This window comes from Ceratotherium simum, chromosome 12, assembly GCF_057802395.1.
Source record: "Ceratotherium simum simum isolate JZ-2026a chromosome 12, ASM5780239v1, whole genome shotgun sequence".
Taxonomy (NCBI): Eukaryota; Metazoa; Chordata; class Mammalia; order Perissodactyla; family Rhinocerotidae; genus Ceratotherium; species Ceratotherium simum.
In genome coordinates this window covers 51,825,307-51,835,402 of record NC_141911.1, presented here as the reverse complement: position 1 = coordinate 51,835,402, position 10,096 = coordinate 51,825,307, and the positions used below count along the sequence as shown (strand labels likewise).

Sequence of the window (10,096 nt, the reverse complement as noted above, 5' to 3'; positions counted from 1 at the left end):
ACCTGGGCAGCAGTGGAGAGCTGAATCTTAACATGTAGACCACCAGGGCTGGCTTAAAGAGAGGGGTATTTGTACTATAATTCCGTGTTCATGTAAATAATATGCTATTGATCCCCAAACAAAAAAAAGTGCAATGAAATTGAAAGTTCAGACAGACCCTTCTATACATGGAAACAAGATACAATAAAAATATATCTTAAAACAGTGGGAAATGTTCACTTATGTGTAGTTCCCTGAATAAAATATGAGATTAAAGACTGCAATTTACAAGGTGAAATATAAAGAAAATAAAGGATAATGAAGGAAAATGTCTTTTGAATTTTGGTTGGGAAGGTTATCTTAAAACAGAATTCCAAATTTTATCTTATGTTAATCCTATGCACTAGAAAAATCATGTCCAATAAGTGTAGCCCACACACTGCATATTTTAGCTTCAGCGCAAATTCATTGTAACTTCCTTTCCTTTCTGAACTATCCGAAATCTTCTAACTTTCTCCAAACAACCCAAATAGAATGTGTTGAAACTCTGAAGTCTAATTATACTCATGAAACATATCACTCATTTGGGACTTTCCACAGTCCTCCTTGTATTCATCCAAGTATTCATTTTTTCAATATGTATACCTCAGTGGAAATGTTTGGATTTGTGGGTTCAAACGGGACCAAAGAGGCATGTCATAATATGGATGTAAGATGATGTCCTCATATTTGGAAATATTTGCAACAGCTTTATTGAAATATAATTGACACATAATAAACTACACATACATATGGCAAGTGGACAGTTTGATAAGTTTTGATATATATATATATACAACTTTGAAATCAAAGTGACAAAGTAATAAATATAGCCATCATCACTAAAAGTTTTCTCTTACAACTTTATAATCCCTCCCTCTCACCAGCCCCCGCAAGCCTATCCTTAAGCAACTCCTGCTCTGCTTTGTGTAGCTATAGATTTGTCTTCATTATCCAGAATGTATACATAAGTGGAATCATCTGGAACAAACTCTTTTATGTGGCTTTTTTCACTCAGCATAATTATTTTGAGATTCGTCCATGTTTTTTCATTTATTAATATTCACTCATTTTTATTACTGAGTAGTATTCCATCATATTGATATACCATATATGTCTTTCTAAAAATCAGCTTCTGTAATTTCTGAAACAGTGAATTTGTCCATTTCATCTAAGTTGTAGAACTTACGGACATACCATCTTTCACCATATTGCCTTATTATTTTTCAATGTGTGTAGGGTCTGTTGAGATGCTCCTCCTCCTTAAATTCCTGATATTGATAATTTATGTCTGTGAGTGTGTTTGTATCCTCTTTGTATCTGTATCTGCCAGGTATTAGTATTCTCACCCTAGACACCCTAGCTTTTAGGAATTTGTTAAACATTTAGCTGAATCATTCTTACCAGCTTGTATGTTGCCAGGGGTCTGACTCACATAAGCAAGTGTTCACATTCTGTCTCTCCATGGATTTCAGGATAGTTTGTTTCGTAACCTCAATCCTCTGATAGATTCAAGAAAATTTATATTTTTGTTGATTATCTGTTTTTTTTTTCTTTTTATTACATTGAAAATGATGCTCTTTCAAGCTTTTTACATCCTAAGTTGAAGGTCTAGCCTTGCTTTTCTTTTGGCTTGCTTTTAACTTAGTTTTAACCTTTACTCTTTTAACATGGAGTCAAGCAGGAGGTAAGGGTGTTGGAGAAATAATTTTCCAACATTTCTCATGTAAACTTAAATTTTAGATCCTCTTTTGGAGTAAAATAGGCTCTTTACTGTCTACAATGCTATTTCTGAGTTGCAGAAATTCTCTCTGCGTTGCTTCCCTGTATTACCGTATTTTTCACCTGTATTCCCCCATTCAATTTTGACTGCCACAATCAGACAAACAGAACTGCAGGGAATTTTTTTCTTGCATCTTTATTGGAAACCTTAGCAGCAAACAGTAACTGTTCTAGTCCTGTCAAATAGATGCAGTGGTATTGCTTTTTAGTAGCTATAACTTTTTATTTTTAATAAAAAATCAAATTATATTTGCTTCAATATCATCTAGTTTGTTATAGGTTATTTACAAAATCAAGCCTCATGTAGGGAAAATAAAAGACAAACATTTTTGTTCTTTGTTCTCTAACTATATTTTAAGACATAGGCGCTATGTTTAAATACTTGACTAATAACCTATAGCTAAAGAAAATATATTCATAATACTTTCACTTCAAAATTAAATAAGTTGGCCAGTATGACACTTACCGCTAGCACTAAATTTTTTGGTTTCTTAATCAAGAATAGGAACAGATGATGAGAGTAGTTTCATGTTTTGTTGCTCTATGTGAACTATAGTAAGAAATAATTGACAGCCACAGATTTATCTCCAAAGAATCTATCTAATTCTTAAAATGTGGCCCCTTTGTAATAAGTTATCTTTCCTTTTTGATCCTTTGCTTCCTTGTCTGAACAACAGAAATAAAATATCCCGTGTGTTTCTGAGATGCAATAACAGTCGTGTAGGAGATTTTAGCTGTATCAAATATTTGAAGGCAATGTAAAGCCATTGAAGGCTTTTAAATGGGCATGAAATGAACTGATGCCTTAAAGGCCAATTTAGCTTTTCCGAGAATATATTATAGGGTCAGCTCTCATTAGCAGGTATTGAAATAGTTCAGTTTATATCTCTAAAACAGTAGGAGATTTAAATAACTTTTTACCCATATTCTAAGATATATCCATCAAGGCATTATGATTCTGGCAGCATTATCCTGTACTATTCATTGCATATAATAAATATATATAATTTTGTGTGTATTTATATAGATACTGAGTATGACCGGCCTTATCTACTTGGCTTATTAGTATGTTCACATTAATTGCTCAGGGATTAAGCTGCCTATATTAGCAATAAGTTTCCTGTTAGGCTGCCTTTCTAGAACAGTCTAAGTATCCCCAGGGTTTACTCACTTTAAGAGTTCGGACCAACTTCCATACACCAGGGAGAGAGAGAATTAGAAAATCTAATGTGTCCACAAAAAAGATCCTGGCTTACACTGAAAATATTTGTGAAAGATGGTTTAAATTTTCTCACTCAATACTCGTAAAAATATATTTCCATTTTACCTTTTTTTCTGAGTGTGTAAAAGAACTAAAAAATATATCTTTTTGGTCTAACTTTTAGCTAAAATGCAGGCATGTCATTTAATTCCTGGCAATGCAATCATGCAAGAAAGAAGTAAACCCAAACAATCCCATTTACAGTAGCAACAAAAAGAATAAAATACTTAGGAATAAATTCAACCAAGGAGGTGAAAGATCTGTACACTAAAACCTATAAGACATTGAAGAAAGAAATTGAAGATGACACAAGGAAGTAGAAAGATATCCCATGTTCACAGATTGGGGGAATTAATATTCTTAAAGTGTCCATTCTTCCAAAAGCAATCTACATATTCAATGCAATCACTATCAAAATTCTAATGGCATTTTTCACAGAAATAGAAAAAAACAATTCTAAAATTAGTATGGAACCACAAAGACCCTAAGTAGCTAAAGCAACCTTGAGCAAGAAGAATAAAGCTGGAGACGTTATTCTTCCTGTTTTCAAACTATACTACAAAGTTATGGTAATCAAGACAGTAGTCAAGATGTTGAAACAACCTGAGTCTCCAGAGATAGATGAATCGGTAAATAAAACGTGATATATATATATACACACACACACACACACACACACACATATATACACACACACAATGGAACATTGTTGAGCCATGAGAAAGAAGGAAATTTTGCCATTTGCAACAACATGCATGAACTTGGAGGACATTATGCTAAGCGAAATAAGCTAGACACAGAAAGACAAACATTGCATGATTTCATTTATATGTAGAACCTAACATGTTAGGTTAAACTCATAGTAACAGAAAGTGGAATGGTGGTTACTAGAGGCTGGGCGTGGGGGAAAAGGGGAGATATCGATCAAAGATATTGATCAGTTATAAGATTAATATGTTCTAGAAACCTAATGTACAGCCTGGTGACTATAGCTAATAATAGTGTATTGTGTACTTGAAATTTACTGAGAGAGTAAATCTCATATATTCTCAATACACACACGTGCACGTGCGCACACACACACACACTAATGGTAACTATGGGAGGTGATGGATGTGTTAGTTCACAGTAAACATTTCACAATGTACCATATATCAAAATATCACATTGTGTATCTTAAATATACATACATTTTTGACAAATAAAAACTGTTTATATTTTTTAAAAGTAAGGCCAGTGGCTAAGGAGTCTGTTTCTTCTACTTGGCTTTTACTAACAAATTAAGATGCCAAGGCTTGGCATTTAAAAAGCCACTTTATTAATATAGAAATCTGAGGTCTGGAATTATGATCAGCTAAGGAAGCATGATGAAGCAAACCATTTCTGAAAAGAAACTGTTTTATAGTGTGGTAATAGAAGATAAGTAAATAATTAACTTCCCCATCAATATGGTGGGGGGGGGGGGAGTTGGATAGTAATGGTTGACTTGCAGTGGCAGTGCCAGTTGTGTTTTTACTTCAGTAGACCAGTGGTGTGTTGGGAATTTTTTCTAGCTCTTTTGGCTAGGTTTTTTGGTTATCCTGAAGACTGAAATTTATGTAATATCCCATATAAAATTACTTTGCAGATAAAAAGAATCGTCTTTGATGTCTGAAACTGAAACAGTGAGCAATATCATGATTGGTACCAGTATAGAAAACAAGGCTTTCGTCTATTACTAAGGTTGTGAGGAAGGTGGCCTCGCTGATTCTAATTCTGGGGAGCTCAGAGAAAGAAAAGCACAACTTCACCAGTGTTAAACTCTCAAGTAAACTCAGGGTCAGGAAACCAGGAAATTTTTTTTTCCCTTTTAGCCACAGGACTTAAGTCCTTGAAAATCTGATTTGTAGTTTTTATCTTGCATGTTCCTGAAGTATAGCATATGTTGAATTCAAAGCTTCATCAAGTCTCCTAAATAAAAATAATTCATTGATTGTTGTAGAGTGGGATTTCAAAATTTAAAATGGACCCACTTGGTGTAATGGAAGGAAATCTATTCTAAGGTGACTTTCTGTATCTAATCAAACAAGCAGCTATAAAATTCTTGTGCTAAAACCTATTTCAAGTTCTGCCTCTCTCAGAAAGCTACTAAATAAATTATAAAATAAAAATGTATTTTTAAAATTGTACCTTTACGCTTCCTAATTTTATTAGCTTGAGGTCTTTATACTCAAAATATTAATGAGAATACATCTATGTGATAATAGTTTACTCAGAAACCTATACCTTTAATTGCAGAAACTGGAATTTTATTTGTTTTATAATTTATTTCAGATGTTAAAATGACATTAACACGGGGATATATGAGTAATAAAGTAAGTATTCAAAATGCCAAGTTAATATAAATATTTCATTAATTAATTCAAAGGAATGCAATTATTAGTTCTTAAATCAGAGCTTTCTACTTATATATAGTTACAATAAAACAAATGGAAGTAATAAGATTATTTCATAAATAAAAAGTCTACAATTCAACCAAAATATTTCTTAGTTTAGAGGCAAAAACTTTGATTGAGAATCAGGGTTTCATAAAAACATCTCAGAAACTCAGTTATATTTTACACTACTGGAAACACTTCCTGTTTTCCAAGCATTAACTCAACCCTTTAATCTATTTTCCAGATTTGCCACTACACACCAGAGTGTCATTTTCAAACGTATTTCTAATTGTGTCATATCCATGCTTAAAATTCTTCAATAACTTTCTGTTGTCCTTAAGATGACAACTAAAATTCTTCCTCTAGCCTACAAGGTCATGCATGATCTGAATTCAGGTTACCTATCTAGACTCGTCTTTCACTGCTCTCCCCTGCTCTACACTGCTGCTCTGCTGACTTTTCACTTCCTCCAGGACTGTAGGTCCCAACCTCCACGGGGACTTTGCATAATGATGTCCTGAAATAATTCTCTTCCCCTCCCCATCTTAGGTAACCTATACCCACCCCTCATTTTCTCAGAAGAGCCTTCCCTGAACTTCCAGGCTAATTTGTATTTCTCTGTTATATGCTCTTATAGTGTCATGTTTTTTGCTTTGCAGCACTTATTTTATGTGTGTGATGCTTGTGGATAAAGGCTCTTTCTCCAATTATACTCTGAGTTCCAGGTATATAGAAACCTGTCTTTGTGTTGTTGTTGTTAATCATTATAAACTCGGTGCTCATAGTTATATCTGTACATAGCTGGTACTTATTTAATGTTTTTTTTTGCATAAAGAAATGAATCCTAGCATCACCAATTTACCTATGTATTTTAATATTACAAATTGTCCTTTTTTCTAATTACATAGTACATATGGTATAGTTTGCTGATGCAGGTCGTATCCTATGAGCACATTACACCGTGATATTGTTGACCTGTTATGTTCTGCTTACCATCTCCATAGCACCTAGAAAAGGTTAAGACTTCCTACAGTTGTTATCCAATTTGTTCATTCACAGAAATGAATTAAAAATCTAGAACTATCACACAGTTAATGAGAATATCTTGTGGGACTAATCTGAAAAAGAGCCCACTGATGGGGTGGCTGTATACAGAAGAAAAAGTGGATGAATTTGTTCTTTTTTAAGCTAAATAGCAACCAAGTTGAGAGAAAAGAAATTTAGCTTATTAGTAAATAAGTATTTATTGGGCTCTTACTATATTCTTTGCATTGAGGATGCAGTGGTAAAGAAGATAATCTGTGTCAGATATACAATTTATCTTACTCTGGTAAGTGAAATTTGGTATGGGGTCTCAGTGCAGAATTAAAAGTTTGTCATATTAAAATGTTCAGCAGATTGGTGAAGGAAAAGAACCTCTAGATGGAATTAAATGTGGATTGCTGTGATAAGTCACCTGCACAGCATCATTAAACAATTGTTTAAGAAGTTTAAACATTCCAAACACTTAAACAAAGTTTTAACATTATTTAAGAATTCCACAAACTTATATGTGTGGAAAGAATAAGTAAAATTATAAGAAATACAAAGGTCAGAGAAAAGAAAATGTGTATCAGGACTATCTTGGAAATTAGGATGGTCAGAGAGAGAACAAAGAACTTGGGCAACAAGCAAAGAAATTACAAGGTAATTTGTATCCCCGGATATCTAAGGTTCAGGAAAAGAGTTTTAGGTTAATAAAGACAATGAGTTTCAGAGAATGGAGGGAGATTGGAAATTGAGAAGTTAAACTAATATTATTTGAAATGTTAAAGATTTCACATATATGTATATATTCTCCCCATAAATCCTCAGATCTGAATGCTATGGATGCTAAGAATTAGCAAAGAAAGAGTGGTAACTTTCATTAATAAATTAAAGATAATGATATGGAACCCTATAATTCTAACACAGAAAGACTGCCAAATTATATAACTGTGCAAAGGTGGACCAAATCTAGGAAACTATTGAGAGTTACCTTTATAAAACTGCATGTAGAAAGTCAATATGAGAACATTTTATTTTTTGGTGAGGAAGATCAGCCCTGAGCTAATATCCGATGCCAATCCTCCTCCTTTTTGCTGAGGGAGATCAGCCCTAGGCTAACATCCGTGCCCATCTTCCTCCACTTTACATGGGATGCGAACACAAGTTGACAGTGTGTCGGTGCGCGCCCAGGATCCGAACCCGCGAACCCCGGGCCGCAACAGCGGAGCGTGAGCACTTAACCACTGTGTAGCCAGGCCAGCCCCTCAAAACATTATTTTTTAACCTCTCTGAATATATAACTAAAATGAGGACAGATTCGAGAGAGGAAGATCAGGAAAAGTAGTTAAGAATACTTTTATATCTTTCAAGTTCTTAGTTTCAGATAACAGAATCCTCTCTATCTGGTTTAAGCACAACTGGATTTTATAGGATAATAGTTATCTTACAGAATTTCTAGGAAGCAAGAGATCAAGTTTCTATGCTATACAGTCAGGAACAAATGGAGCCAGGAGCAATGGTAAACTGCAAGCAGAAACCATCGCCATGATGCTATAGATGCCACCTGCTAGAGACCAGTCATCAGGACTCTGGTACCACTGCCCCAGGAGAATGAAAAGCCTCTCTCACAAGACCTGTTCTCTCTGGGAGCAGTTGCCTCTTCACATTGCTCTGATTTGTTGAAATTAGGTAACATATCTGCATGATAACTGCAAGTAAATTTGGAAAATTTAGTTTGTAGCTTTCCAGCATTTACAGTACAAGCAGACATGCTGGAAAGGGGTTGGGATGGGTATAGAAAGACCCAAACTTGGATTTTCCATTACTTGGCATTGTTTGGTTCTATTCCTTAGGACCCCAACATTATAGGAAAGGAATCCAGTGTTAAATGTATTATGAGAGGCATTCCAAAACATCTCTAGGGTTAGGACTCTAAGTTAAGTGACATAAGTTAGAGGTTGCCCAAGCAGGCCCATAATAGATGTTTGCCTTTTTCAGTTTCTCTGGATGGCTGTGTATAGAAAGCAGGGAGGTTAGGAGTGGGGCAGGGTGGAATGTAAAATTGGTGTATTTAAATAATGGATTATTTTAGTGAGCTCAGAATACAAATGTCAAAGAATAGTTTTTAAAATTATTTAGCTCGTAAACACAAGAGGCATTGGCTGGCTAAATGCCCAGGATTTTGATTAAAGAACAATATGCAGATCAGTAGGCCTCAAAGAGCTGATGAAGGCAAAGCTCACAGGGTTTTTATTACTTCCTTGGGGGTCTTTAATTAGTGTGAATCAGCAAACTCTATCTGGAATGAAAGACTGGGAGGAAGATAATTCAGGAAGATACAAGGGACACAGAGTTTGTGAATCCAGTTTGTATATACCAATTTAAATTTAAGGTGGGAGAGGCAAATACTGGTTGTATGTGGGAGGACAATCAACTGAACAGGTGCTGAAGATCAATCAAGGTAATACTTACCATGGATTTAGCTAGCTTGTTAATTATATATCAGTAGCTAACAGAATAAGTCAATAACTTTAATTTCATATAAGAATGTTCTAGAAAGGCTAGTTTGCAAACCTAATGTTCCTTGCAGTCTTACTGTTTTTTATTGAGCCCCAGTATGAACTATAAATCCAAATTATACTAGGAATAGCAGCCTACACAGATATGCTAGCAGAGAGAACCTTGATAAACCTATAATTATCTTAACTACTGCAAATGGATTCATTCGTTCAAGAAATATTTAATGACTGCAACGTTCTAGTCACTATGTTACAACAGCAAGCAAAACAACGTCCCCACTATCCTGGCGCTTATTATCTAGAACTTGGAGACAGACAATAAACACATATAATGTCAGATGGCAATATGTGCTATAAGAGAAATAAGACAGGGTATAGAGGATAGAGATTGGAGTGGGGTGCGGAAGGATTGGTTTTTCGTATAGGGTTTTCAGGAAAAGCCTTACTGCTAAAGGAGCACTGGGGTAGAGGCCTGAGGAATGTAAGAGAATAAAACACATGGATTTCTAAGGGAAGAGAATTTTCAGTAGAAGAAAAATCGGGGCTAAGGACCTAAAACAGAAGCATGCTTTTCATGGTCCCATAAGCAAGGATGCTTATGTGGCCAGAGTACAGAAGAGACAGAGAGAGAAGAAATGAAGTTGAGAACTAGCAGAAGGCCAGATCAAGGTCTCAGAGGCCATGGTAAAGACCTTAAATTTTCTGAGTGTAATGGAAAGATTTGAGCTGAAAATTACACATATGACATATTTTGCATTTTAAATAAGCCGATCTTTTAAACAATATGACATTCTTCTTGAAGGGCAAACTATATAAGATCCATTTATTTTTAGAATATTTTATCCCCACGTCTGACATGCAAAAATATGTAAAAAATTGTAAAAATATTTTAAGATTTATTTTATAATAGTTAATTAAAGTATTAAATTTATCTATTAAATAAGGTATGAAGGTTCTTTTGCTTATTCTTTTTAACAGTGATAACATATTAACTTAAATGTAAAAATGGTGTTTACTATGCTAGTGACTAGTAGAGAAGGGGAAAATTTCCATAAAACTTAAAAAAAATTTCT

General features: G+C 34.4%; 1 non-coding gene across 1 annotated transcript; it reads right to left on the bottom strand.

Annotated features, from left to right (window-relative positions):
• Positions 1-1,861: 1,861 nt before the first annotated feature.
• LOC147915853 (small nucleolar RNA SNORA31) lies at positions 1,862-1,993 on the bottom strand. The gene has a single exon (XR_015553869.1). It is a non-coding gene; the product is annotated as a small nucleolar RNA SNORA31 (small nucleolar RNA).
• Positions 1,994-10,096: the final 8,103 nt, after the last annotated feature.